The sequence below is a fragment of the Macaca thibetana genome, chromosome 6 (genome assembly GCF_024542745.1).
Source record: "Macaca thibetana thibetana isolate TM-01 chromosome 6, ASM2454274v1, whole genome shotgun sequence".
Taxonomy (NCBI): Eukaryota; Metazoa; Chordata; class Mammalia; order Primates; family Cercopithecidae; genus Macaca; species Macaca thibetana.
In genome coordinates this window covers 126,696,685-126,723,479 of record NC_065583.1, presented here as the reverse complement: position 1 = coordinate 126,723,479, position 26,795 = coordinate 126,696,685, and the positions used below count along the sequence as shown (strand labels likewise).

The window sequence follows — 26,795 nt, the reverse complement described above, 5'->3', positions numbered from 1 at the left end:
CCTTGAATAGTTATAAATATTCACAAGGGAGCTCACCCAGGAAGGGTGATGATATGTAATTCCCTTTACCAAGGTTTGATGGCTCCTGAAGAAGAGGGTCATGGCTCAGAGCATTCTGGTGGTACATCCACTTTCAGCAGGAATTTGGCCAAGTGTACCTACAAGTTCGGAGAAGAGTAGGGGGCATCTACTCATCTTACAGTGGAAATCCATCTAGGTAACCTTTAGGATATGAGGAGGTGAATGTATAACACTCTCCCAGTTCGCCACAGGCATCCAAAACCAACTGAGAGATGGACAGTAGAGGTCAGACAGCAGAAAAGCAAAATGTAAATGTAAACTTTATAACTACTAAAGCTGATGTTGGAGAACATGAATTAAATACACTGCAAAGCTAGTTTTCAAATCTGAACTTCAGAATGAAACTGAAAAACTGCAGATTTGACCAGTAAGTGAAGATTTGTATCAAACAAGCAAAGGGCAGGAGAACTTGTATGTTCTGCAGTCAGGTGATCTCAAAAAGACAGGGAGATGCTCTCCCAAATTCACCAGTTAGATGAGAAAGTAACTTCTTTCCTGGAAAAAGGTAAATAAAAGGGCAAAATGAGGCCAAGATTATGTTAATAGAAGCTTCTTGCGTATGAAAGAAAACAGCAGGAATGAGCAGTTTTGAGCTATTTTGAATAAAGATGTTGTATTCACATGGAAGTCTTTGTATGAACACATAGTATCATTTCTTTTGGGTAAATATCTTGGAGTGTAATTTACTGGGTTGTGTTATAAATATATCTTTGTATAAATCTGTTAAACTGTTTTTCAAAGTAGTTTTACCATTTTACATTCCTACCAACAATGTAAGAGTTACAGTTCTTCCATATCTTCACCAACACTTAGTACTATGAATCTTTTCACTTTTAGCCCTTCTGGATTTTGATATATAGTGTTGTATCATGTGCTTTTAATTTGCATTTTCCTGATAATGTTGTTGAATATTTTTTCACATGCTTATTGGTCATTTTTATATCTTATTTTTTGAAGTGTATATTGTGAGTTTTCCCCATTTTTAAATGGATTGTCTTCTCATTACTAGGTTGTAAGTGTTCTTCATATATTCTGAATATAAGACTTTTGAAAAACACATGTACTATTAATGTGACGTGTCTTTTAATTTTTAAATCATGTCTTTCACAAAAAGGAAATTTTAATTTGATAATATCGAATTCATACTAATTATAATCAATCATGGTTTTGATATGCTATTTAAGAAATCTTTGCCTACTCCAAAGTCCTGGAGATTTTTTCCCATGTTTTCTTCCAGAAGTTTTATACACTTTAATTTTTATGTTTAGGCCCATGATTCATTTTGAATTAATTTGTGTGTGTGGTATACAAATTTTGTGTATGGTGTGAAGGTTAAGATTCATTTTTTCCTATATGGATATCTAGTTTTTCCAGTGCAATTTTTTGAAAGATTATCCTTCTCCCCACTTAATTACTTTGACATAGTTGTTGAAGATATATTAATATAATATTAATGTATCACTCTGTTCTGTTTCATTGACCTACAGGTACATTCTTTTTTTTTTTTTTTAATACTTTAAGTTCTAGGGTACATGTACACAATGTGCAGGTTTGTTACATATGTATACATGTGCCATTTGGTGTGCTGCACCCATCAACTCATCAGCACCCATCAATTCATCATTTACATCAGTTATAACTCCCAACGCCATCCCTCCTCCCTCCCCCCTCCCCATAATAGGCCCCTGTGTGATGTTCCCCTTCCCATGTCCAAGTGATCTCATTGTTCAATTCCCACCTATGATTGAGAATATGCGGAGTTTGATTTTCTGTTCTTGTGAAAGTTTGCTGAGAATGACGGTTTCCAGCTGCACCCATGTCCCTACAAAGGACACAAACTCATCCTTTTATATGGCTGCATAGTATTCCATGGTGTATATGTGCCACATTTTCTTAATCCAGTCTGTCACTGATGGACATTTGGGTTGATTCCAAGTCTTTGCTATTGTGAATAGTGCTGCAATAAACACACGTGTGCATGTGTCTTTATAGCAGCATGATTTATAATCCTTTGGGTATATACCCAGTAATGCGATGGCTGGGTCATATGGTATTTCTAGTTCTAGATCCTTGAGGATTTGCCATACTGTTTTCCAGAATGGTTGAACTAGTTTACAATCCCACCAACAGTGTAAAAGTGTTCCTATTTCTCCACATCCTCTCCAGCATCTGTTGTTTCCTGACTTTTTAATGATTGCCATTGTAACTAGTGTGAGATGGTATCTCATTGTGGTTTTGAGTTGCATTTCTGTGATGGCCAGTGATGACGAGCATTTTTTCATGTGTCTGTTGGCAGTATGAATGTCTTCTTTTGAGAAATGTCTGTTCATATCCTTTGCCCACTTTTTGATGGGGTTGTTTGTTTTTCTCTTGTAAGTTTGTTTGCATTCTTTGCAGGTTCTGGATATTAGCCCTTTGTCAGATGAGTAGATTGCAAAAAGTTTATCCTATTCTGTAGGTTGCCTACTCATTCTGATGGTAGCTTCTTTTGCTGTGCAGAAGCTCTTTAGTTTAATTAGATCCCATTTGTCAATTTTGGCTTTTGTTGCCATTGCTTTTGGTGTTTTAGACATGAAGTCCTTACCCATGCCTATGTCCTGAATGGTATTATCTAGGTGTTCTTCTAGGGTTTATATGGTATTAGGTCTAACATTTAAGTCTCTAATCCATCTTGAATTAATTTTTGTATAAGGAGTAAGGAAAGGATCCAGTTTCAGCTTTCTGCTTATGGCTAGCCAATTTTCCCAGCACCATTTATTAAATAGGGAATCCTTTCCCCATTTCTGGCTTTGGTCAGGTTTATCAAAGATCAGATGGCTGTAGATGTGTGGTATTATTTCTGAGGACTCTGTTCTGTTCCATTGGTCTATATCTCTATTTTGGTACTAGTACCATAGTGTTTTGGTTATTGTAGCCTTGTAGTATAGTTTGAAGTCAGGTAGCGTGATGCCTCCAGCTTTGTTCTTTTGACTTAGGATTGTCTTGGCAATGCGGGCTCTTTTTTGGTTCCATATGAACTTTAAAGCAGTTTTTCCCAATTCCGTGAAGAATGTCATTGGTAGCTTGATGTGGATGGCATTGAATCTGTAAATTACCTTGGGCAGTATGGCCATTTTCACGATATTGATTCTTCCTATCCATGAGCATGGTATGTTCTTCCATTTGTTTGTGTCCTCTTTTATTTCACTGAGCAGTGGTTTGTAGTTCTCCTTGAAGAGGTCCTTTACATCCCTGGAAAGTTGGATTCCTAGGTATTTTATTCTCTTTGAAGCAATTGTGAATGGAAGTTCATTCATGATTTGGCTCTCTGTTTGTCTGTCACTGTTATATAAGAATGCTTGTGGGGGGGGGGGGCAGAGCAAGATGGCCGAATAGGAACAGCTCCAGTCTCCAACTCCTAGCGCGAGGGACACAGAAGACCGGTGATTTCTGCATTTTCAACTGAGGTACTGGGTTCATCTCACTAGGGAGTGCCGGACAATCAGTGCTGGTCAGCTGCTGCAGCCCAACCAGCGAAAGCTGAAGCAGGGCAAGGCATCGCCTCACCTGGGAAGCGCAAGGGGAAAGGGAATCCCTTTTCCTAATCAGGGGAACTGAGACACACAACACCTGGAAAAGCGGGTAACTCCCACCCCAATACTGCACTTTAAGCAAACAGGCACACCTGGAGATTATATCCCACACCTAGCCGGTGCGTCTCACGCCCACGGAGCCTCCCTCATTGCTAGCACAGCAGTCTGCGATATCGCGGCAAGGCAGCAGGGAGGCTGGGGGAGGGGCGCCTGCCATTGCTGAGGCTTAAGTAGGTAAACAAAGCTGCTGGGAAGCTTGAACTGGGTGGAGCTCACAGCAGCTCAAGGAAACCTGCCTGTCTCTGTAGACTCCACCTCTGGGGACAGGGCACAGCTAAACAACAACAAAAGCAGCCGAAACCTCTGCAGACGCAAACGACTCTGTCTGACAGCTTTGAAGAGAGCAGTGGATCTCCCAACATGGAGATTGAGATCTGAGAAGGGACAGACTGCCTGCTCAAGCGGGTCACTGACCCCTGAGTAGCCTAACTGGGAGACATCCCCCACTAGGGGCAGTCTGACACCCCACACATCACAGGGTGGAGTACACCCCTGAGAGGAAGCCTCCAAAGCAAGAATCAGACAGGTACACTCACTGTTCAGCAATATTCTATCTTCTGCAGCCTCTGCTGCTGACACCCAGGCAAACAGGGTCTGAAGTGGACCTCAAGCAATCTCCAACAGACCTACAGCTGAGGGTCCTGACTGTTAGAAGGACAACTATCAAACAGGAAGGACACCTACACCAAAACCCCATCAGTACATCACCATCATCAAAGACCAGAGGCAGATAAAACCACAAAGATGGGGAAAAAGCAGGGCAGAAAAGCTGGAAATTCAAAAAATAAGAGCGCATCTCCCCCGGCAAAGGAGCGCAGCTCATCGCCAGCAACGGATCAAAGCTTGACGGAGAATGACTTTGACGAGATGAGAGAAGGCTTCAGTCCATCAAACTTCTCAGAGCTAAAGGAGGAATTATGTACCCAGCTCAAAGAAACTAAAAATCTTGAAAAAAAAGTGGAAAAATTGATGGCTAGAGTAATTAATGCAGAGAAGGTCATAAACAAAATGAAAGAGATGAAAACCATGACACAAGAAATACGTGACAAATGCACAAGCTTCAGTAACCAACTCGATCAACTGGAAGAAAGAGTATCAGCAATAGAGGATCAAATGAATAAAATGAAGCGAAAAGAGAAACCAAAAGAAAAAAGAAGAAAAAGAAATGAACAAATCCTGCAAGAAGTATGGGATTATGTAAAAAGACCTAATCTACGTCTGATTGGGGTGCCTGAAAGTGAGGGGGAAAATGGAAACAAGTTGGAAAACACTCTGCAGGTTATCATCCAGGAGAACTTCCCTAACCTAGTAGGGCAGGCCAACATTTAAATCCAGGAAATACAGAGAACGCCACAAAGATACTCCTCGAGAAGAGCAACTCCAAGACACATAATTGCCAGATTCACCAAAGTTGAAATGAAGGAAAAAATCTTAAGGGCAGACAGGGAGAAAGGTCGGGTTACCCACAAAGGGAAGCCCATCAGACTAACAGCAGATCTCTCGGCAGAAACTCTACAGCCAGAAGAGAGTGGGGGCCAATATTCAACATTCTTAAAGAAAAGAATTTTCAACCCAGAATTTCATATCCAGCCAAACTAAGTTTCTTAAGTGAAGGAGAAATAAAATCCTTTACAGATAAGCAAATGCTTAGAGATTTTGTCACCACTAGGCCTGCCTTACAAGAGACCCTGAAGGAAGCACTAAACATGGAAAGGAACAACCGGTACCAGCCATTGCAAAAACATGCCAAAATGTAAAGACCATCGAGGCTAGGAAGAAACTGCATCAACTAACAAGCAAAATAACCAGTTAATATCATAATGGCAGGATCAAGTTCACACAAAACAATATTAACCTTAAATGTAAATGGACTAAATGCTCCAATTAAAAGACACAGACTGGCAAACTGGATAAAGAGTCAAGACCCATCAGTCTGCTGTATTCAGGAGACCCATCTCACACGCAGAGACATACATAGGCTCAAAATAAAGGGATGGAGGAAGATTTACCAAGCAAATGGAGAACAAAAAAAAGCAGGGGTTGCAATACTAGTCTCTGATAAAACAGACTTTAAACCACCAAAGATCAAAAGAGACAAACAAGGCCATTACATAATGGTAAAGGGATCAATTCAACAGGAAGAGCTAACTATCCTAAATATATATGCACCCAATAAAGGAGCACCCAGATTCATAAAGCAAGTCCTTAGCGACTTACAAAGAGACTTAGACTCCCATACAATAATAATGGGAGACTTCAACACTCCACTGTCAACATTAGACAGATCAACGAGACAGAAAGTTAACAAGGATATCCAGGAATTGAACTCATCTCTGCAGCAAGCAGACCTAATAGACATCTATAGAACTCTCCACCCCAAATCAACAGAATATACATACATCTCAGCACTACATCACACTTATTCCAAAATTGACCACATAATTGAAAGTAAAGCACTCCTCAGCAAATGTATAAGAACAGAAATTATAACAAACTGTCTCTCAGACCACAGTGCAATCAAACTAGAACTCAGGACTCAGAAACTCAATCAAAACCACTCAACTACATGGAAACTGAACAACCTGCTCCTGAATGACTACTGGGTACATAACAAAATGAAGGCAGAAATAAAGATGTTCTTTGAAACCAATGAGAACAAAGATACAACATACCAGAATCTCTGGGACACATGTAAAGCAGTGTGTAGAGGAAATTTATAGCACTAAATGCCCACAAGAGAAAGCAGGAAAGATCTAAAGTTGACACTCTAACATCACAATTAAAAGAACTAGAGAAGCAAGAGCAAACACATTCAAAAGCTAGCAGAAGGCAAGAAATAACTAAGATCAAAGCAGAACTGAAGGAGATAGAGACACAAAAAACCCTCCAAAAAATCAATGAATCCAGGAGTTGGTTTTTTGAAAAGATCAACAAAATTGACAGACCACTAGCAAGACTAATAAAGAAGAAAAGAGAGAAGAATTAAATAGATGCAATAAAAAATGATAAAGGGGATATCACCACCGACCCCACAGAAATACAAACTACCATCAGAGAATACTATAAACACCTCTACACAAATAAACTAGAAAATCTAGAAGAAATGGATAATTTCCTGGACACTTACACTCTTCCAAGACTAAACCAGGAAGAAGTTGAATCCCTGAATAGACCAATAGCAGGCTCTGAAATTGAGGCAATAATTAATAGCCTACCAACCAAAAAAAGTCCAGGACCAGATGGAATCACAGCTGAATTCTACTAGAGGTACAAGGAGGAGCTGGTACCATTCCTTCTGAAACTATTCCAATCAATAGAAAAAGAGGGAATCCTCCCTAACTCATTTTATGAGGCCAACATCATCCTGATACCAAAGCCTGGCAGAGACACAACAAAAAAAGAGAATTTTAGACCAATATCCCTGATGAACATCAATGCAAAAATCCTCAATAAAATACTGGCAAACCGGATTCAGCAGCACATCAAAAAGCTTATCCACCATGATCAAGTGGGCTTCATCCCTGGGATGCAAGGCTGGTTCAACATTCGCAAATCAATAAACATAATCCAGCATATAAACAGAACCAAAGACAAGAACCACATGATTATCTCAATAGATGCAGAAAAGGCTTTTGACAAAATTCAACAGCCCTTCATGCTAAAAACACTCAATAAATTCGGTATTGATGGAATGTACCTCAAAATCAAAGAGCTATTTATGACAAACCCACAGCCAATATCATACTGAATGGGCAAAAACTGGAAAAATTCCCTTTGAAAACTGGCACAAGACAGGGATGCCCTCTCTCACCACTCCTATTCAACATAGTGTTGGAAGTTCTGGCTAGGGCAATCAGGCAAGAGAAAGAAATCAAGGGTATTCAGTTAGGAAAAGAAGAAGTCAAATTGTCCCTGTTTGCAGATGACATGATTGTATATTTAGAAAACCCCATTGTCTCAGCCCAAAATCTCCTTAAGCTGATAAGCAACTTCAGCAAAGTCTCAGGATACAAAATTAATGTGCAAAATTCACAAGCATTCTTATACACCAGTAAAAGACAAACAGAGAGCCAAATCATGAATGAACTTCCATTCACAATTGCTTCAAAGAGAATAAAATACCTAGGAATCCAACTTACAAGGGATGTAAAGAACCTCTTCAAGGAGAACTACAAACCACTGCTCAGTGAAATAAAAGATATAAACAAATGGAAGAACATACCATGCTCATGGATAGGAAGAATCAATATCGTGAAAATGGCCATACTGCCCAAGGTTATTTATAGATTCAATGCCATCCCCATCAAGCTACCAATGAATTTCTTCACAGAATTGGAGAAAACTGCTTTAAAGTTCATATGGAACCAAAAAAGAGCCCGCATTGCCAAGACAATCCTAAGTCAAAAGAACAAAGCTGGAGGCATCACGCTACCTGACTTCAAACTACACTACAAAGGCTACAGTAACCAAAACAGCGTGGTACTGGTACCAAAACAGAGATATAGACCAATGGAACAGAACAGAGTCCTCAGAAATAATACCACACATCTACAGCCATCTAATCTTTGACAAACCTGAGAGAAACAAGAAATGGGGAAAGGATTCCCTATTTAATAAATGGTGCTGGGAAAATTGGCTAGCCATAAGTAGAAAGCTGAAACTGGATCCTTTCCTTACTCCTTATACGAAAATTAATTCAAGATGGATTAGAGACTTAAATGTTATACCTAATACCACAAAAACCCTAGAGGAAAACCTAGGTAGTACCATTCAGGACATAGGCATGGGCAAAGACTTCATGTCTAAAACACCAAAAGCAACGGCAGCAAAAGCCAAAATTGACAAATGGGATCTAATTAAACTAAACAGCTTCTGCACAGCAAAAGAAACTACCATCAGAGTGAACAGGCAACCTACAGAATGGGAGAAAATTTTTGCAATCTACTCATCTGACAAAGGGCTAATATCCACAACCTACAAAGAACTCAAACAAATTTACAAGAAAAAAACAAACAACCCCATCAAAAAGTGGGCAAAGGATATGAACAGACATTTCTCAAAAGAAGACATTCATACAGCCAACAGACACATGAAAAAATGCTCATCATCACTGGCCATCAGAGAAATGCAAATCAAAACCACAATGAGATACCATCTCACACCAGTTAGAATGGCGATCATTAAAAAGTCAGGAAACAACAGGTGCTGGAGAGGATGTGGAGAAATAGGAACACTTTTACACTGTTGGTGGGATTGTAAACTAGTTCAACCATTATGGAAAACAGTATGGCGATTCCTCAAGGATCTAGAACTAGATGTACCATATGACCCAGCCATCCCATTACTGGGTATATACCCAAAGGATTATAAATTATGCTGCTATAAAGACACATGCACACGTATGTTCATTGCGGCACTATTCACAATAGCAAAGACTTGGAATCAACCCAAATGTCCATCAGTGACAGACTGGATTAAGAAAATGTGGCACATATACACCATGGAATACTATGCAGCCATAAAAAAGGATGAGTTTGTGTCCTTTGTAGGGACATGGATGCAGCTGGAAACCATCATTCTTAGCAAACTATCACTAGAACAGAAAACCAAACACCGCATGTTCTCACTCATAGGTGGGAACTGAACAATGAGATCACTTGGACTCGGGAAGGGGAACATCACACAGGGGCCTATTATGGGGAGGGGGGGGGGGGAGGGTTTGCATTGGGAGTTATACCTGATGTAAATGACGAGTTGATGGGAGCAGCACAGCAACATGGCACAAGTATACATATGTAACAAACCTGCACGTTATGCACATGTACCCTAGAACTTAAAGTATAATAATAATAAAAATAAATAAATAAATAAATAAAAAGAATGTTTGTGAATTTTGCACATTAATTTTGTATCCTGAGACTTTGCTGAAGTTGCTTATCAGCTTAAGGAGATTTTGGGCTGAGACAATGGGGTTTTCTAAATATACAATCATGTCATCTGCAAACAGGGACAATTTGACTTCTTCTTTTCCTAACTGAATACCCTTGATTTCTTTCTCTTGCCTGATTGCCCTAGCCAGAACTTCCAACACTATGTTGAATAGGAGTGGTGAGAGAGGGCATCCCTGTCTTGTGCCAGTTTTCAAAGGGAATTTTTCCAGTTTTTGCCCATTCAGTATGATATTGGCTGTGGGTTTGTCATAAATAGCTCTTATTATTTTGAGATACTTTCCATCAATACCGAATTCATTGAAAGTTTTTAGCATGAAGGGCTGTTGAATTTTGTCAAAGTCCTTTTCTGCATCTATTGAGATAATCACGTGCTTTTTGTCTTTGGTTCTGTTTATATGCTGGATTATGTTTATTGATTTGTGAATGTTGAACCAGCCTTGCATCCCAGGGATGAAGCCCACTTGATCATGGTGGATAAGCTTTTTGATGTGCTGCTGGTTCCGGTTTGCCAGTATTTTATTGAGGATTTTTGCATCGATGTTCATCAGGGATATTGGTCTAAAATTCTCTTTTTTTTGTTGTGTCTCTGCCAGGCTCTGGTATCAGGATGATGTTGGCCTCATCAAATGAGTTAGGGAGGATTCCCTCTTTTTCTATTGATTGGAATAGTTTCAGAAGGAATGGTACCAGCTCCTCCTTGTACCTCTGGTAGAATTCGGCTGTGAATCTGTCTGGTCCTGGACTTTTTTTTGGTTGGTAGGCTGTTAATTATTGCCTCAATTTCAGAGCCTGCTATTGGTCTATTCAGGGATTCAACTTCTTCCTGGTTTAGTCTTGGGAGAGTGTAAGTGTCCAGGAAATTATCCATTTCTTCTAGATTTTCTAGTTTATTTGTGTAGAAGTGTTTATAGTATTCTCTGATGGTAGTTTGTACTTCTGTGGGGTCGGTGGTGATATCCCCTTTATCATTTTTTATTGCGTCGATTTTATTCTTCTCTCTTTTCTTCTTTGTTAGACTTGTTAGCAGTCTATCAATTTTGTTGATCTTTTCAAAACACCAACTTCTCAATTCATTGATTTTTTGGAGGGTTTTTTGTGTCTTTATCTCCTTCAGTTCTGCTGTGATCTTAGTTATTTCTTGCCTTCTGCTAGCTTTTGAATGTGTTTGCTCTTGCTTCTCTATTTTTTTTAATTGTGATGTTAGAGTGTCAATTTTAGATCTTTCCAGCTTTCTCTTGTGGGCATTTAGTGCTGTAAATTTCCCTCTACACACTGCTTTAAATGTGTCCCAGAGATTCTGGTATGTTGTATCTTTGTTCTCATTGGTTTCAAAGAACATCTTTATTTCTGCCTTCATTTCGTTATGTACCCAGTAGTCATTCAGGAGCAGGTTGTTCAGTTTCCATGTAGTTGAGCGGTTTTGATTGAGTTTCTTAGTCCTGGGTTCTAGTTTGATTGCATGGTTGTCTGAGAGACAGTCAGTTATAATTTCTGTTCTTTTACATTTGCTGAGGAGTGTTTTACTTCCAACTATGTGGTCAATTTTGGAATAAGTGTTATGTGGTGCTGAGAAGAATGTATATTCTGTTGATTTGGGGTGGAGAGTTCTGTAGATGGCTATTAGATCTGCTTGGTGCAGAGTTGAGTTCAATTCCTGGATATCCTTGTTAACTTTCTGTCTCGTTGATGTGTCTAATGTTGACAGTGGGGTGTTGAAGTCTCCCATTATTATTGTATGAGAGTCTAAGTCTCTTTGTAAGTCTCTAAGGACTTGCTTTATGGTGCTCCTATATTGGGTGCATATATATTTAGGATAGTCAGCTCTTCTTGTTGAATTGATCCCTTTACCATTATGTAATGGCCTTCTTTGTCTCTTTTGATCTTTGATGGTTTAAAGTCTGTTTCATCAGAGACTAATTGCAACCCCTCCTTTTTTTTTTTTTTTTTTTTTTTTTTTTCTCCATTTGCTTGGTAGATCTTCCTCCACCCCTTTATTTTGAGCCTATGTGTGTCTCTGCATGTGAGATGGGTCCCCTGAATACAGCAAACTGATGGGTCTTGACTCCGTATTCAGTTTGCCAGTCTGTGTCTTTTAATTGGACCATTTAGTCCGTTTAGATTTAAGGTTAATATTGTTATGTGTGAACTTGATCCTGTCATTGTGATATTGACTGGTTATTTTGCTCGTTAGTTGATGCAGTTTTTTTCCTGGCATCAATGGCCTTTACATTTTGGCATGTTTTTGTAATGGCTGGTACCGGTTGTTCCTTTCCATCTTTAGTGCTTCCTTCAGGATCTCTTGTAGGGCTGGCCTAGTGGTGACAAAATCTCTAGATTTGCTTGCCTGTGAATGATTTTATTTCTCCTTCACTTATGAAACTTAGTTTTGCTGGATATGAAATTCTGGGTTAAAATTTTTTTTTTAACAATGTTGAATATTGGCCCCCACTCTCTTCTGGCTTGGAGAGTTTCTGCCAAGAGATCTACTGTTAGTCTGATGGGCTTCCCTTTGTGGGCAACCCAACCTTTCTCTCTGGCTGCCTTTAATATTTTTTCTTTCATTTCAACTTTGGTGAATCTGACAATTATGTGTCTTGGAGTTGCTCTTCTCGAGGAGTAGCTTTGTGGTATTCTCTGTATTTCCTAAATTTGAATGTTGGCCTGCCTTACTAGGTTGGGGAAGTTCTCCTGGATGATACCCTGAAGAGTGTTTTCCAACTTGGCTTCATTTTCCTCCTCACTTTCAGGTGCACCAATCAGATGTAAATTTGGTCTTTTCACATAATCCCATATTTCTTGGAGGCTTTGTTCATTTCTTTTTCCGTTTTTTTCTCTAGACTTCTCTTCTCACTTCGTTTCATTCATTTGATCTTCAATCATTGATACTCTTTCTTCCAGTTGATTGAGTCAGTTACTGAAGCTTGTGCATTTGTCACGTATTTCTCATTTCATGGTTTTTATCTCTGTCAGTTCCTTTATGGCCTTCTCTGCATTGATTATTCTAGTTATCCATTCTTCCATTTTCTTTCAAGATTTTTTGTTTCTTTTTGTTGGTTATGTAGTTCCTCCTTTAGCTCTGAGAAGTTTGATCGACTGATACCTTCTTCTCTCAACTCATCAAAGTCATTCTCTGTCCAGCTTTGATCCGTTGCTGGTGATGAGCTGCGTTCCTTTGGAGGGGGATATCTGCTCTGATTTTTTGAATTTCCAGCTTTTCTGCCCTGCTTTTTTCCCATGTTTATGGTTTTATCTGCTTTTGGTCTTTGATGATGGTGATGAACTGATGGGGTTTTGGTGTGAGTGTCCTTTCTGTTTGTTAGTTTTCCTTCTAACAGTCAGGACCCTCAGCTGTAGGTCTGTTGGAATTTGCTTGAGGCCCACTCCAGATGCTGTTTGCCTGAGTATCAGCAGCAGAGGCTGCAGAAGATAGAATATTGCTAAACAGTGAGTGCTGCTGTCTTATTCTTGCTCTGGAAGCTTCATCTCAGGGTTGTACCCCACACTGTGAGGTGTGTGGTATCGGTCTGCACCTAATGGGGGATGTCTCCCAGTTAGGCTAGTCAGGGATCAGGGATCCACTTGAGCAGGCAGTCTGTCCGTTCTCAGATCTCAACCTCCATGTTGGGAGATCCACTGCTCTCTTCTAAGCTATCACACAGGGGCATTTACCTCTGCAAAGGTTTCTGCTGCTTTTTGTTGATCTATGCCCTGTCCCCAGAGATGGAGTCTACAGAGACAGGCAGGCCCCCTTGAGCTACCGTGGGATCCACCCAGTTTGAGCTTCCAGGTGACTTTACCTACTTAAACCTCAGCAATGGCGGGTGCCCCTACCCCAGCTTTGCTGCTGCCTTGGAGTTAGATCTCAGACTGCTGTGCTAGCAAAGAGGGAGGTTCTGTGGGCATAGGACTCTCCCATCCAGGTGTGGGATATAATCTCCTAGTGTTCCATTTGCTAAGACCCTTGGTAAAGAGCAGTATTAGGGTGGGAGTTACCCGATTTTCCAGGTGTTGTGTGTCTCAGCTTCCCTTGGCTAGGAAAAGGGATTCCCTTCCCCCTTGCACTTCTCAGGTAAGGTGATGCCTTGCCCTGCTTCAGCTCTCACTGGTTTGGCTGCACCAGGTAACCAGCACCGATTGTCTGACACTCCCCAGTGAGATGAACCTGGTACCTCAGTTGAAAATGCAGAAATCACCCGTCCTCTGTGTCACTCGTGCTGGGAACTGGAGACTGGAGCTGCTCCTATTCGGCCATGTTGCTCTGGGATGCTACATGTACATTCTTATGCCAACTATCTCAATTGCTATAGCTTTAAAGTAAGTCTTAAAGTCGTGTGAGTTCTCGTATATTTTTTTCCAAATTTGTTTCAACAATTTCAGGTGCTTTGCACAAATATCCGTATTTTGGAATCCATCTGAACATTTCTTCCAAAACATCTGCAAATTTTGATTGGCATAAGGTTAAATAAATGGATCCAATTGGGAAGAACTGATGTCTTAACAATCATAGCGTTCTAATCCATCAGTATATTTCTCCAATTATTGAGGTCTAATTTTCATAAAAGTATACAGGTCTTGCATATATTTTGATAGATTTAGGGCTAAGTATTCCATGCTTTGAGTCTACTAAAAATCAAATTGCTAATATGTGCAGACACAATAGACTTTTGCATATTCAGCTTCTATCCAACAACCTGGCTAAATTCCTTTCTTGGTTCCAGAAGGTTTTTGTAGGTTTCTTAGCGTTATCTGAATGTAAAAACAATTTTGCTTCTTTTTCCATTATGTATGCCTCTTGTTTCATAGTCTTGACTTTTTGCCATGGCTAAGATATTGAATAAAATGATGAATAGAAGTGGTGAAACTGAAGAACCTTGTCTTATTCCCAATCTGAGGAACCAGTCCTTTAAATATGATGTTCACTACAAGTTTCCATAGATGTCCTTTTTAGTTTGAGAGAATTCCCATCTATTCATAGTTGGCTAAATAATTTTATCATGAGTCATTTAAAACCTTGTCAAATATTTTTTCTGCATCTATTGCAATAATCACATCATTTTTCTATTTTATTCTGTTTGTATAATGAATTATGATTGATTTTCAAATGTTAAACCAACCTTTTATTTCTGAGATAAATCCCAGAATAAAATGATCATGGTGTATTGTCTTTTTTAGACATAACTAGATTTAACTTGCCAAAATTTTATGAAGAATTTTTGTTCTTGAAAAATATTTGACTCTAGTTTTTAAAATATTGTCTTTGATTTGAGGTTAAAGATAATGCTGGCCACCTAAAACAAGTTGAGAAGTATTCCCTTTCACTCTATTTTCTAAAAGAGTTTGTATAATTAGTGTTATTTCATGTTGAAATATTTGGTAGATTTCACCAGTAAAGTTACCTAGGACTGGAGTTTTCTTTGTAGAAAGAATTAATTACAAATTCAATTTCTTTAGTAGGTGTAGGGTTATTGATAATTTAACATTTCTTTTTAAAGCTGTCTTAGTAATACGTTTCTTTCCAGGAATCTGTCAATTTCGCTACACTGTTGAATTATTGGCGTGATGTTTTAATTTCTATAGTATCTGTAGTACTACCTTCTCTTTTACTCCTAATATTTATAATTTATATCTCTTCCCTTTCTTCTTGATCAATCTAGCTAGAGGTCTATCACTTTCATTAATGTTTCCAAGCATTCAGCTCTTGGTTAAATTGATTTTTAAAATTTGTTGTCCATATTCTGTTTCACTGATTTCTGCTCCATCTTCATTAGTTCTTTTCTTCTACATTGCCTTTCATTTATTATTATTCTAGCTTCTTAAGAGGGAAATTTTGATTATTATTAATTAATCTAATTAATGTGTATTAACTTCCTAGTATTTTTTTTCTTTTTCCATGGCTATTTTTAAGGGTCTACTAATTAATTTGTAAGAATTTTCCAGGTATTATTTTATTCTTGATTTCTAATTTAATTTTGTTGTGGTCAGAGAACACACTATTATTTAAATCATTTTATATTTATTGAGACTTATTTTATGTTCCAGCAGATGTTCTGTTGTATTGAACATTCCGTGTGCACTTGAAAATGATTTATAACCTCCTAATAGTAAATAGAGTGTTCTATAAAAATTTATTAGATGTAGTTTGTTGATGGCATTATTCAAGTCGTCCAGACCATTATTGGTTTTCTGCCCATTTTCTAATACTTTCTATTTTTCTTATAATCTGTCAGTTTTTATTTCATATATACTGCATCTTTCTTAGTAAGTATACACACATTTGGAATTCCTTCTTAATAAATTGATCTTTTTATGAATATAGTCTCACCAATATATTATGATTAATATTTGCATGCTACCTCTCTTTCACATTTGCAATTTGAATCTGTCTTTATACTTAAAGTGTGTCTCTTGCAGACAGAATATAATTTGGTCTTGTTTTTATATCTAGGGTGACAACCTCTGTATTTTAGTAAGAATGTGTAGACAACTTGCATTTAAGTAATCATCAGTTTGGTAAAGTTTAAATCTCACTTTGCTCTATGGTTCTGATTTGTCCCCTCTGTTCTTTGTTCCTTTATTCCTGACTTCTTTTGTAGTAATTGTTTTATCACCACCATTTACTTATTAGCTATACATCTTTATTTGTGTGTGTGTATGTGTTTGTGTGTGTATGTGGCTGCTCTATGATTTGTAATATATCATTTATCTATCACATCTACCATCAAATAATATTCTACCATTTCACATGGTAGACCCTGCAAGGTAAGAGCCTGCAAGGTAATGCTTCCAGTCCCTTCTCCAATCTTTTGTGTAAATCTCATCATACATTTTCTCCTACGTATGTTTCTTCTGCAATTTGTTGTTTTTGTCTTAAGATATTGTCAATTATCTTATTAAAATTTAGAAATTAGGGAAAATATATTTGTTTTCTTTCATGTAGATCCAAATTTTTATTTGCTATGATTTTCCTTCTGTTTGACGAATTTTCCTTAATTTTTTTTTAGTAAAGATACTATAGTGATACATCTTCTCATCTTTTGTTTGAGAAATTGCCTGTTTTATTTTCTTTTTTGAAAGAAAATGAAATTTTCTAACTTACCAGATTTATTCATTGTGAAGATTTAAGAGCCTAGATTTTTAAAGATTTATTTGTTTTTTTCTTATTTATGGTGAGAATTTTATGCTAATTCTTACCTTGCTTCTCAGTAAAGTATCTTGAACACTGGTTTCTTTTAAGATTTTTCTTTTTCTATCATAAGTTTTTAGCAATTTGGTTACAATATGCATTATTGTGCTTCTTTAAATATTTATCCTGCTTGGGTGTAATTAAGATTCATCAAATGTGAAAAAATTTTGGTCTTTTTCTTCTATTACTTCCACATTGTTCTTTTTTTCTGGGATTTGTATTACACATATGTTTTGTGTATTACACATAGGTATTACACATATGTTAGATTGCTTGATATTGTCCTAGAGGTCTCATCATTCTTTATGTACTGCAGATCTAATATGAATCCTATACAGTGAATTATTTCAGATATTGTATTTAGTAGTTCTTGAAGTTTGTATTAATCTGTTTCACACTGCTGATAAAAACATACCTGAGACTGGAAAATTTATAAAACAAAGAAGTTTATTGGACTTACAGTTCCACATGGCTGGGGAAGCTTCACAATCATGGGAACACAGAACCAAACCATATCATTCAACCCTGGCCCCTCCCAAATCTCACGTCCTCACATTTCAGAATCAATCATGCCTTCCCAACAGTACCCCAAAATCTTAACTGATTTCAGCATTAACTCAGAAGTCCACAGTCCAAAGTCTCATCTGAGACAAAGCAAGTCCCTTCCATCTATGAGCCTGTAAAATCAAAAGCAAGTTAGTTACTTCCTAAATACAATGGGGGTACAGGAATTAGGTAAATACAACTGTTCTGAATGGGAGAAATTGGCCAAAACAAAGGGGCTGCAGGCCCCATGCAAGTCCAAAATCCAGTAGGGCAGTCAAATCTTAAAGTTCCAAAATGATCTGCTTTGATTTCATGTCTGGTATCCAAGTTACACTGACGCAAGAGGGAGGTTCCCATGGTCTTGGGCAGTTCCACCCCTGTGGCTTTGCAGAGTATGGCCTCCCTCCCAGCTGCTTTCACAAGCTGGTGTTGAGTGACTGCAGCTTTTCCAGGCACATGGTGCAAGCTGTCAGTGGATCTATCATTCTGGAGTCTGGAGGATGGTGGCCCTCTTTTCATAGTTCCACTAGGCAGTGCCCAAGTAGGGACACTGTGTGGGGGCTCCCACCCATATTTCCCTTCCACACTGCCCTAGAAGAGGTTCTCCATGAGGACTCTGCCCCTACAGCAAATTTCTGCCTGGGCATCCAGGCATTTCTGTACATCTTCTGAAATCTAGGCGGACATTCCCAAACCTCAGGTCTTCTGTGCACTCATAGGCTCAACACCACATGGAAACTGCCAAGGTTTGGGGCTTGCACCCTGTAAATCCATGACCCAAGCTCTATGTTGGACCCTTTCAGCTATAGCTGGAGTGGCTGGGACGCAGAGCACCAAGTCACTAGGCTGCACACCACACAAGGAATCTGGGCCTGGCCCATGAAACCACTTTTTCCTCCTAGGCCTCTGGGCTTGTGATGGGAAGGACTGCCTTGAAGACCTCTGACATGTCCTGGAGACATTTTTCCCATTGTCTTGGGGGTTAACATTCAGTTCCTTGTTACTTATGCAAATTTCTGCAGCTAGCTTGAATTTCTTCTCAGAAAATAGGATTTTCTTTTCTATTGCATTGTCAGGCTGCAAATTTTCTGAACTTTTATGCTCTGCTTCCCTTATAAAACTGAATGCCTTTAACAGTACCCACGTCACATCTTGAATGCTTTGTTGCTTAGAAATTTCTTCTGCCAGATACCTTAAATCATCTTTCTCAAGTTCAAAGTTCCACAGCTCTCTAGGGCAGGGGCAAAATGCCGCCAGTGTCTTTGCTAAAACATAATAAGAGTCACCTTCATTCCAGTTCCCAAGAAGTTCCTCATCTCCATCTGAGACCACCTCATCCTGGACCCTATTGTTCATATCACTATCAGATTTATGTGAAAATCATTCAACAAGTCTTTAGGAAGTCCCAAACTTTCCCACAATTTCTTGTCTTCTGAGCCCTCCAAACTGTTCCAACTTCTGCCTGTTACCCAGTTCCAAAGTTGCTTCCACATTTTCAGGTATCTTTTCAGCTGCACCCCACTCTACTGGTACCAATTGACTGTATTAGTCTGTTTTCACACCGCTGATAAAGACATACATGAAACTGGGCAATTTACATAAGAAAGAGGTTTATTTAACTTACAGTTCGATGTGGCTGGCAGGGGGCCTCATAATAATGGTGGAAGGCAAAGAGGAGCAAGTCACATCTTACGTGGATGGCAGCAGGCAAAAATAAAGAGAGCTTGTGCATGGCAACTTCCATTTTTAAAACCATCAGATCTTGTGAGACCCATTCACTATCATGAGAAAAACATGGAAAAGACTTGCCCCCTAATTCAACCATCTATCACCAGGTCCTTCCCACAACACATGGAAATTATGGGAGCTACAAAATAAATTTTGGTGGAGACATAGAGACAAACCATAGTAAAGTTCTTTTTGTATCTTTGTTATATCTTTCCTGTGTCTCCTCATGATGTTCATACTTTCTTTTTAATCTATTATCTTTATAATTTCATTTTCTCTAAGATTTCTGGGTCTATTTTCTCTGATTGATTTTTCTCTTGACAATGATTTACATGTATTGGCTTCTTTGCCTATCTACTAATTTTTGGTTGGATGTTGGACATTTGTGTGTGTGTGTGTGTGTGTGTGTGTGTGTCTGACATGCTAAGCATCTGGATTTTGTTTTTTTCCTTTAAAGAGAGATGGAGTTTATTTTAACAGGCAGCTAAATTACTTGTATATCAACTGGATTATTTTGAGGCTTAGCTTTTAGATCTGCTAGAATGTGTCTAATGTAGTGTTTACTACAGGGCTGATTCGGCCCATCTATTACAGCTTGATCTCTCTAGGTTATCTACTTAATGCCTCAGGTGTTTAATAAAAACTTTCACTCTAGTTAGCCTAATCTTAAAACTTTCTTGCCCTCTATAAGTTCTAGATATTGTTCAACTCACAAGTCCCTAGTAGTTTTTTGCTCATTTTCATGTAGATTCATTGCATGTACAAATGTCTTAGTATTCAGCAACAGATTCAAGGAAACTCCTATGCAGGTTTCTGGAGCTCTCTCTCTGCAAGATATTTTCACCTCTGGTACTCAGTCCTGTTGCTTCAACTGCTGTTAATTCTCTGTTTCCTCAACTGAGTGAAACTGATGTACTTTTTTGGTCCTCCTTCCTATGCAATAATCCATAAGTACCAGGCAGAAACCACATAAATCATTAGGTGTTTTAAATTTGTTTCTCTTCTCATAGAGATCATAGCTTTGTACTATCCGAAAAGTGCTGTTTCATATATTTTCTCAGTTTCCTAATTGTTTATATCAAGCTATAGAAGTGATAAATAACAGGCTAGAACTAGGGTGGGGTCTTTAACACGTTACTTTAAAGGAGACATTCACTCTTGAGGTGGTGCAAGTGCAGGATCATCACGCAAAAGTGAGTGCTTCCTTAAATTTTGCGCCATAAGCGTCTTTCTTGCCACACGTTAGCTCTAGTTTTAGTGAATACATTATGAAAAAAAGCAAAATTATCCAAATATTTGTAATATACATAATAACCAAAAGATGGTATCCATCACATATAAGGCTCTTATAAATCTAAAAGAAAACTATAAAATTAGCTAAGTAGTGCAAAAACAAAACAAAACAAAACGAAAATGAAAACAAAAACAAAAAAAACACGGGAATCACTATTACTCCATCATGATCAGAAGTAAAAGTCTGCACATGTAACATTTTAAAAATTTATACCAGTATACCCCTCAGGAAATATTATACCAATTTAAATTTCATCAGCACTACATGAAAGTTCTCAATTCTACATTCTTACAGATAAGTTTCTCAGTCTTTTAAATTTTTGCTCATTTGATAGGTAAAAATGTCTGTTGTTTTAAGTTATATATCTTGAGTTACTGCATTTATTTTCAAGTCAAATGTATTCATCTTTCTACAGTTGCTTGCTTAGGATTTTTTTGCTGATTTTCACAGGTGTTGGGCTTGTAGAGAACAAGACTAGAAGTTTTGGGACAGGATGGTTTGGAGAAAAAGTAAATGAATGAAACTATGGGAGTGGACATAAAGCATTGCCTACCAGAATTATTTCTAGAGTGTTAAATTCTATATCAAGAAAGAACCCTCCCTTGTCCAGTAGTACCCTGTGCCTTCCTTAAACCAGCATCTTCAGGATTCATTCCAATGTATACTCTTCCAAACCTGCTGGCACACATGCTTCAGCTTCTTCAGCATAGTATGCCTCTTCTTTTTATAGCAGACTGGCATCTTCCAGTCTGACTATGCTGGGTTTGATTCTTGCTCCTAGTCTCTGAAATTTGACTCTGGTTACCTAAAAGGGAATTTTATCTAGATCTTGATGAAGAAGAAACTCTTGTAAGCTCTGGCTCATTTGAGACCTTTGCATGATCTTAAAACAAGGAAAAATCACCATTTTTCTTTTTTTTTTTTTTTTTTTTTGAGATGGAGTTTCACTCTGTCACCCTGGCTGGAGTGCAGTGGTGTGATCTTGGCTCACTGCAACCTCCACCTCTTGGGCTCAAGTGATTTTCCTGGACTCAAGCAATTCTCCTGCCTCAGCCTCCCAAGTAGCTGGGACTACAGGCATGTGCTATCATGCCTGGCTAGTTTTTGTATATTTAGTAGAGACAGAGTTTCACCATGTTGGCCAAGCTGGTCTCGAACTCCTGACCTCCAATGATCCACCCGCCTTGGCCTCCCAAAGTGCTGGATTACAGGCGTGAGCCACTGCACCCAGCCGAGATCACTCTTTCCTAATGGGAAGCATTGACCATTTCCATAGGACCTAAGATTTTGAGAGACTCTGAGAACTCAGGATTCTGAAGTGAATCTACCCAGATTGTCCCATCCTAAGTCTCAGAGTCCCATTCCTTTCCTATCAATTTCCTGAGCTTGATGTAAAATATCTTCTGGAGGTAAGAATTCAACCTTCTCTCAAGTCTTACTACTCTTATATTAACTCTAGACCTGGTCCTCGACTCTGTCCTCTGGCTGCAGGAGATTAAGGATTTCCTTGAATGCTCACTAGGAGACAATCTGGCTTGTACATTTTTGTCATGAACTGATGAATAATCGCTCTATGCCTGTCACCACCTCTCCAATGATTCAGTGGTATTCAGGAAGGCCAAACAAGACCACGGTTATTATAGTTATCATTTTCCTCATATACCTCAAGTGCCAAAAATATTGCATCACCTGGTGTGTCCTCTTCCAGCTGTATGCCATCTTAGTTCATCCCTGGTGAAAATTTTAACAATAGCACTTAACTTACATGCCAAGGATTATCTTCATTCCACTTACCACCAGTGATGATGTTCACAATGTCAACCTACCAGTGAGTGGTCCATCTCCAAAATTCCATTTTAGAGTACGATTTCCAGGATCCATCCTATTCCACTGGCTTGCATTCATTTTCTGAAGACAGAGATGGAGGGTTGCATGTAGGTTGCTAGGGGAGTACTCCTGTGAGATACACCTGTAAAGAAGTGAAGAAGACAGGAGTGGAGGAAAGGTAAAGTGTTGAGCTGATCTGCCACACAGTTTAACTGAGGATGGCAGACAATCTTCTGAGAAGCTCTGGAGCCATGATGGTTCTTCAGAATTGTATTAAGACAAGATTTTTGGGCTTTTAAATGTCTGAACTTTGACTGCAGGGCACCCCGTGGGAGACAGAATAACCTTGAGTAAGGCAGTTTCCTTTTGCCAAGGGCAATTCCCATGCACAAATCAATTGTGAGGCTTCAAAAGCTGAAATGCTGAGCAACTGGGTAAGGACCTTGAAGAGAGGATCTAAATGGAACAACAAAGGATGTTTCCCCTTTTTCCTAATTTCTGCCTCTCTGCTACTCAATCATGTGGTAGTGCCTAAGGCTGTGTTTTAAGGATTTATTTTAAGACAACAGAGTAAGACACAGAGCAAAAGCATAAATTATACCAGTTATTTGACTACTGTCTCTCCAAAAACTACTTCCCATACTCTGTTCTACAGTGTTGGTACTGAGACTTCGCAAATATATTTTTTCCAGATTTCTTTGCCAGCATCTTTAGGCTGTTATCTCAACTTCATTGCATCCCTTAAGAGGTACTGGCAACACCCAGGTCACACTCCCTCTTCAGAAGTCTGAGCTCCACAGAACCCCTTCCTTGATTTTTTTTTTTCCTTTTTTCTTTTTCTTTTTTTTTTTTTTTTTTTTTTTTTGAGACAGAGTCTCACTCTGTCACCCAGGCTGGAATGCAGTGGTGTGATCTTCGCTCACTGCAACTTCCACCTCTTGGGTTTAAGTGATTCTCCTGCCTCAGCCTCCCGAGTAGCTCAGATTACAGGTGCCAGTCACCACATCTGACTAATATTTGTATTTTTAGTAGAGACAGGATTTCACCATGTTTGCCAGGCTGGTCTTGAACTCCTGACCTCAAGTGATCCACCCACCTTGGCCTCCCAAAGTGTTGAGATGACAGGCATTAGCCACCATGCCTGGCCTCCCTTGATTTCTTACCCCTAATTTTTCTCTTTTGTTTCCTCAGCCTTAAGAGATGGTGATATGGACAGGAGACAGGGAAATACTTGGTAAAAGAGAGTGGCTACCTGCAAAGGCCCCACCCTCAAGCCTGGATACCCATGGCCCTAAATGAGGACAGGCATTCCTGTTTTCAAATCCAAAAGGTTGCCTTTTGGCCCACCACACCCCCTATCTTGTTCCCACATAAACCCTGAACCCCAGACTCCAGAAGCAGACGAGGAGACAAGAGACAAACAGATGAAGAGCAGAGTAGCACAGCAGAGCAAGAGAGAAGGGAAGGAGCTTTTGAGTGCTGAGAGGAGTCAGGCTGGGGATGATCAAAGAGTAGTTCGGCCACTGGACAGCCAAAGTCCAGAGAAAGATCATCTTCCCACTCCATCCCCATTCCAGCTCCCCATCCATCTCATTGAGAGCCACCTCCACCACTCAATAAAACCACTGCATTCATCCTTCAAGTCTGTGTGTGACCCAATTCTCCCAAGATGTTGGACAAAAGCTCAGGATACAGAAAGCCATCACACTGGCCTTCTGCCCTTGCAAAAAGCTGGTTAAAATTCAAGCCATCTGCAGATGGCAACGTTGAAAGAGCCCAGTGTAACACACCCACTTGGGCTTTGGGAGTTACAGATACCCACCCCTAGACACTGCTGGTGGTGAAGGTGGAGCCCAAGTGCTTGCCTGGCTCCTGCACCTTGCCTGTTTGTGTGCTCCCCTTCCCATAAGAGGTTTGAGCTCCTGGAGGCTGAACAGAGAGTCACACCCCTGTCACAAGTCCTGCAAGGGTAGGGGGGATGCAGGGAACTCTCCCATCTCAATTGGGCTATTGCTGAGTTTCCCTTCGTTTTTTTTTTTTTTTTTTTTTTTTTTCAGCTTTTCAATTCCTCTGAAATTAATCTCTTATATTCAATTTTCTCTGTCAACATACTTCCTGTGATTTGTTTTCTTGGCATATTCTGCCTGAAACAGTTGTTTGTAAAAAGGAAAGAAGGTAGCAGTGTTCCTTGTGCTTGAGAAGAATTTTGATAATTTGGAACAGCTCCTTTGGTGAGTTAGTGCAAGAATTTGTTGTGCTGAACTGAAAACTATCTACATATTTTCAGTAGCACCATTTGTATAATGGTATCACTGCTTCTGGCAGCCAAGTTTTAAGAGGAGCAAAGGCAAACATTTGAGTTGACTAACGGTTTGCTGAGTAGATACATATCAGAAGGGCAGGGGGCAAAGTTATTGAGGATGCTGTCAGAAAGCAGTTTTAGGTCAGATATCACCCTGAATACAGTCCAGTACACAATAAAACTTTTTTCACAGAGAAATTAAACTGTATAAGCCATATAAATGGAACTTGATATCGAACCTTTCTTATACTAGTGCTTAGAAGTGAAAAGACTATACTGTTTTTTTCATATCTGTCTAAAGTTTCAATGATGTATTTGTATTATCATATGATCAACTATTTCATAAAATATTTGTTAAGCAAAACTAGTTCATTGCTATGGAGTCATCATTTGGATTCTGTTTAGGTTACATGCAGTTAATAAAGAAATAAATAGCTGAACTCTCTGTTTTGCCTCTTATCTCTCACTTCCTTTGCCAAACACTCAAAGCTCAGGGAGGGTCACTTGAGCACAAACCGCTGCAAATTTCCAGAATAACAGCTGATTCTGTAATCTCAAATTGTGTAATAAGACTCTGGAGAACTACCTTGTCAGAGTTAGGACTGTCTCAGCAAAACTTGCCATTTGCTATTGCAAAATATGATTGAAGACAACTCATAATCTTAGGGTACATAATTAAGGAAACTTTTTCAAATGATCTTCCTGACAAAGATTACAGCCCCATGAGCCACCCTTACCTATACTTCAATTCCTTTAAGGAAGTTAAATCATATGTAGGAAATAATCTCTTTAGGACACAGCCCAGTAGTTCCTCCTCTAATACAGACATTGTTCCTTCAAAGAGCTTGGTTCTTCCCATGGCATCACTTATCACTTATTCCTAGGATGGAACTGAAGATGTTTCTAAGGGTTGTTCCCACCTCTTATCTAATTAATTGCTCTAGGGGAAGAAAAATGTCTTGTCTTTTATTATCCTGAGAAAGCATGCCTCCTTGTTGGCAATAAACACAATTCTTTTAATCAATTAGAGACATTTCTGTTTGGTTGTGGTATTTTGGGTTGGAAAACAACAAACTCCATTTAAATAAAACCAAGAAGAATATTGCATCTTGAATTGGGCTCTTCCATACTCCCTTAAGTTCTTCCATATTCAAAAGTATTTCAGACCAATGAGTCTTTGCTGAAACTGGGCAAGGTGGGAAAGCAAGAAAGCATACCGGAGAACGGCAAAGTCTCCACACCATGAGCAACCTGAAAGATAGTAAAATGACACACCCTGTGAGATTTTTCATGTGAATAGCACCATAGACTGGGTGTTGGAAGGAACTTGAACCTGGATTATTATTAACCCAGGTGTTCATGTTATCCATTAGTGTGAAACAAACTACCCCAAAACACGGTGATCTAAAACAACAATCATCTGTTCAGGATTCTGCAATCTGAGGCTGAATGCAACTCAATGTTCTGTTGGTTTCATCTGGGGTCTCTCACGCGTCTACAGTTGTCTGCGGAATTGACTGAGACTGGAAAATCCAAAATGGACTCACTCATACCTCTGGTGCTTCATTTGTCAGTGGATCTCCATAGATTGTAAATATTACATCTTCTTATAATTCTATGTTTTCTTCTTCCTCTTATTTCTTAGTTTCATTTAAGTGAACTATCTCACCTGAGATATTTTTTTCTACCCTAAGTATTCCAAAGCACCCTGTGCATTGGCCCCAAACCCCAGTATCATGGCTGCATTTTAACTGCCCTTTACCTCTCTGTATCCTCACTTCCCACCTGTCCTACTTTGGCTTCAGCTTCTATCCCTACCCTTCTGCTAAGTAAAATACAGATTAGATGTCAGTTTCTTAAGAGTAGACTCTTTTTGTTCATGGTTTTATTCCCAGTTTCTGACATAGTGGCTGGAACAGAATAAGGGATCAGTATGTACCTGTGGAGGAAGTATTACTAAATATCAAAATCATGAATAGAAAGTAAAAATGAAAATTACATTCCACCCAAATGGAATTTCCACAAATAAATAACAGAAGTCATTCAAACAGATGTAAAGTCCAGGGGTTCAAATGCAGAGTCATTACAATGAGGTAATGGCAGCATTTGATAAAAATCCATTGTTTCATAAGCATATTTGATCCAACTAGTTTTCTTCAAGAAAAACAAAAAGTACAGAATGAATCATTTAATAAAGAGAGATGAAGCAATAATATTAGTGTAGAATTTTCACCATGTTTGAGTATATGAA

At 38.9% G+C, this 26,795-nt stretch overlaps 1 protein-coding gene across 20 annotated transcripts in view; it reads left to right on the top strand.

Moving 5' to 3' along the window:
* Positions 1–26,795, top strand: part of NDUFS4 (NADH:ubiquinone oxidoreductase subunit S4) — a 696,041-nt gene that overhangs the window by 274,440 nt on the left and 394,806 nt on the right. Inside the window, exon 1 of one of the 20 annotated variants that reach the window (XM_050794147.1) lies at positions 19,037–19,040. The exons of the other annotated variants lie outside the window; for them this stretch is intronic. The gene's annotated coding sequence lies outside the window, so the exon portion shown is untranslated. Of the gene's footprint in view, positions 1–19,036; positions 19,041–26,795 lie in introns of those variants that run through there. 20 annotated transcript variants of the gene reach the window in all.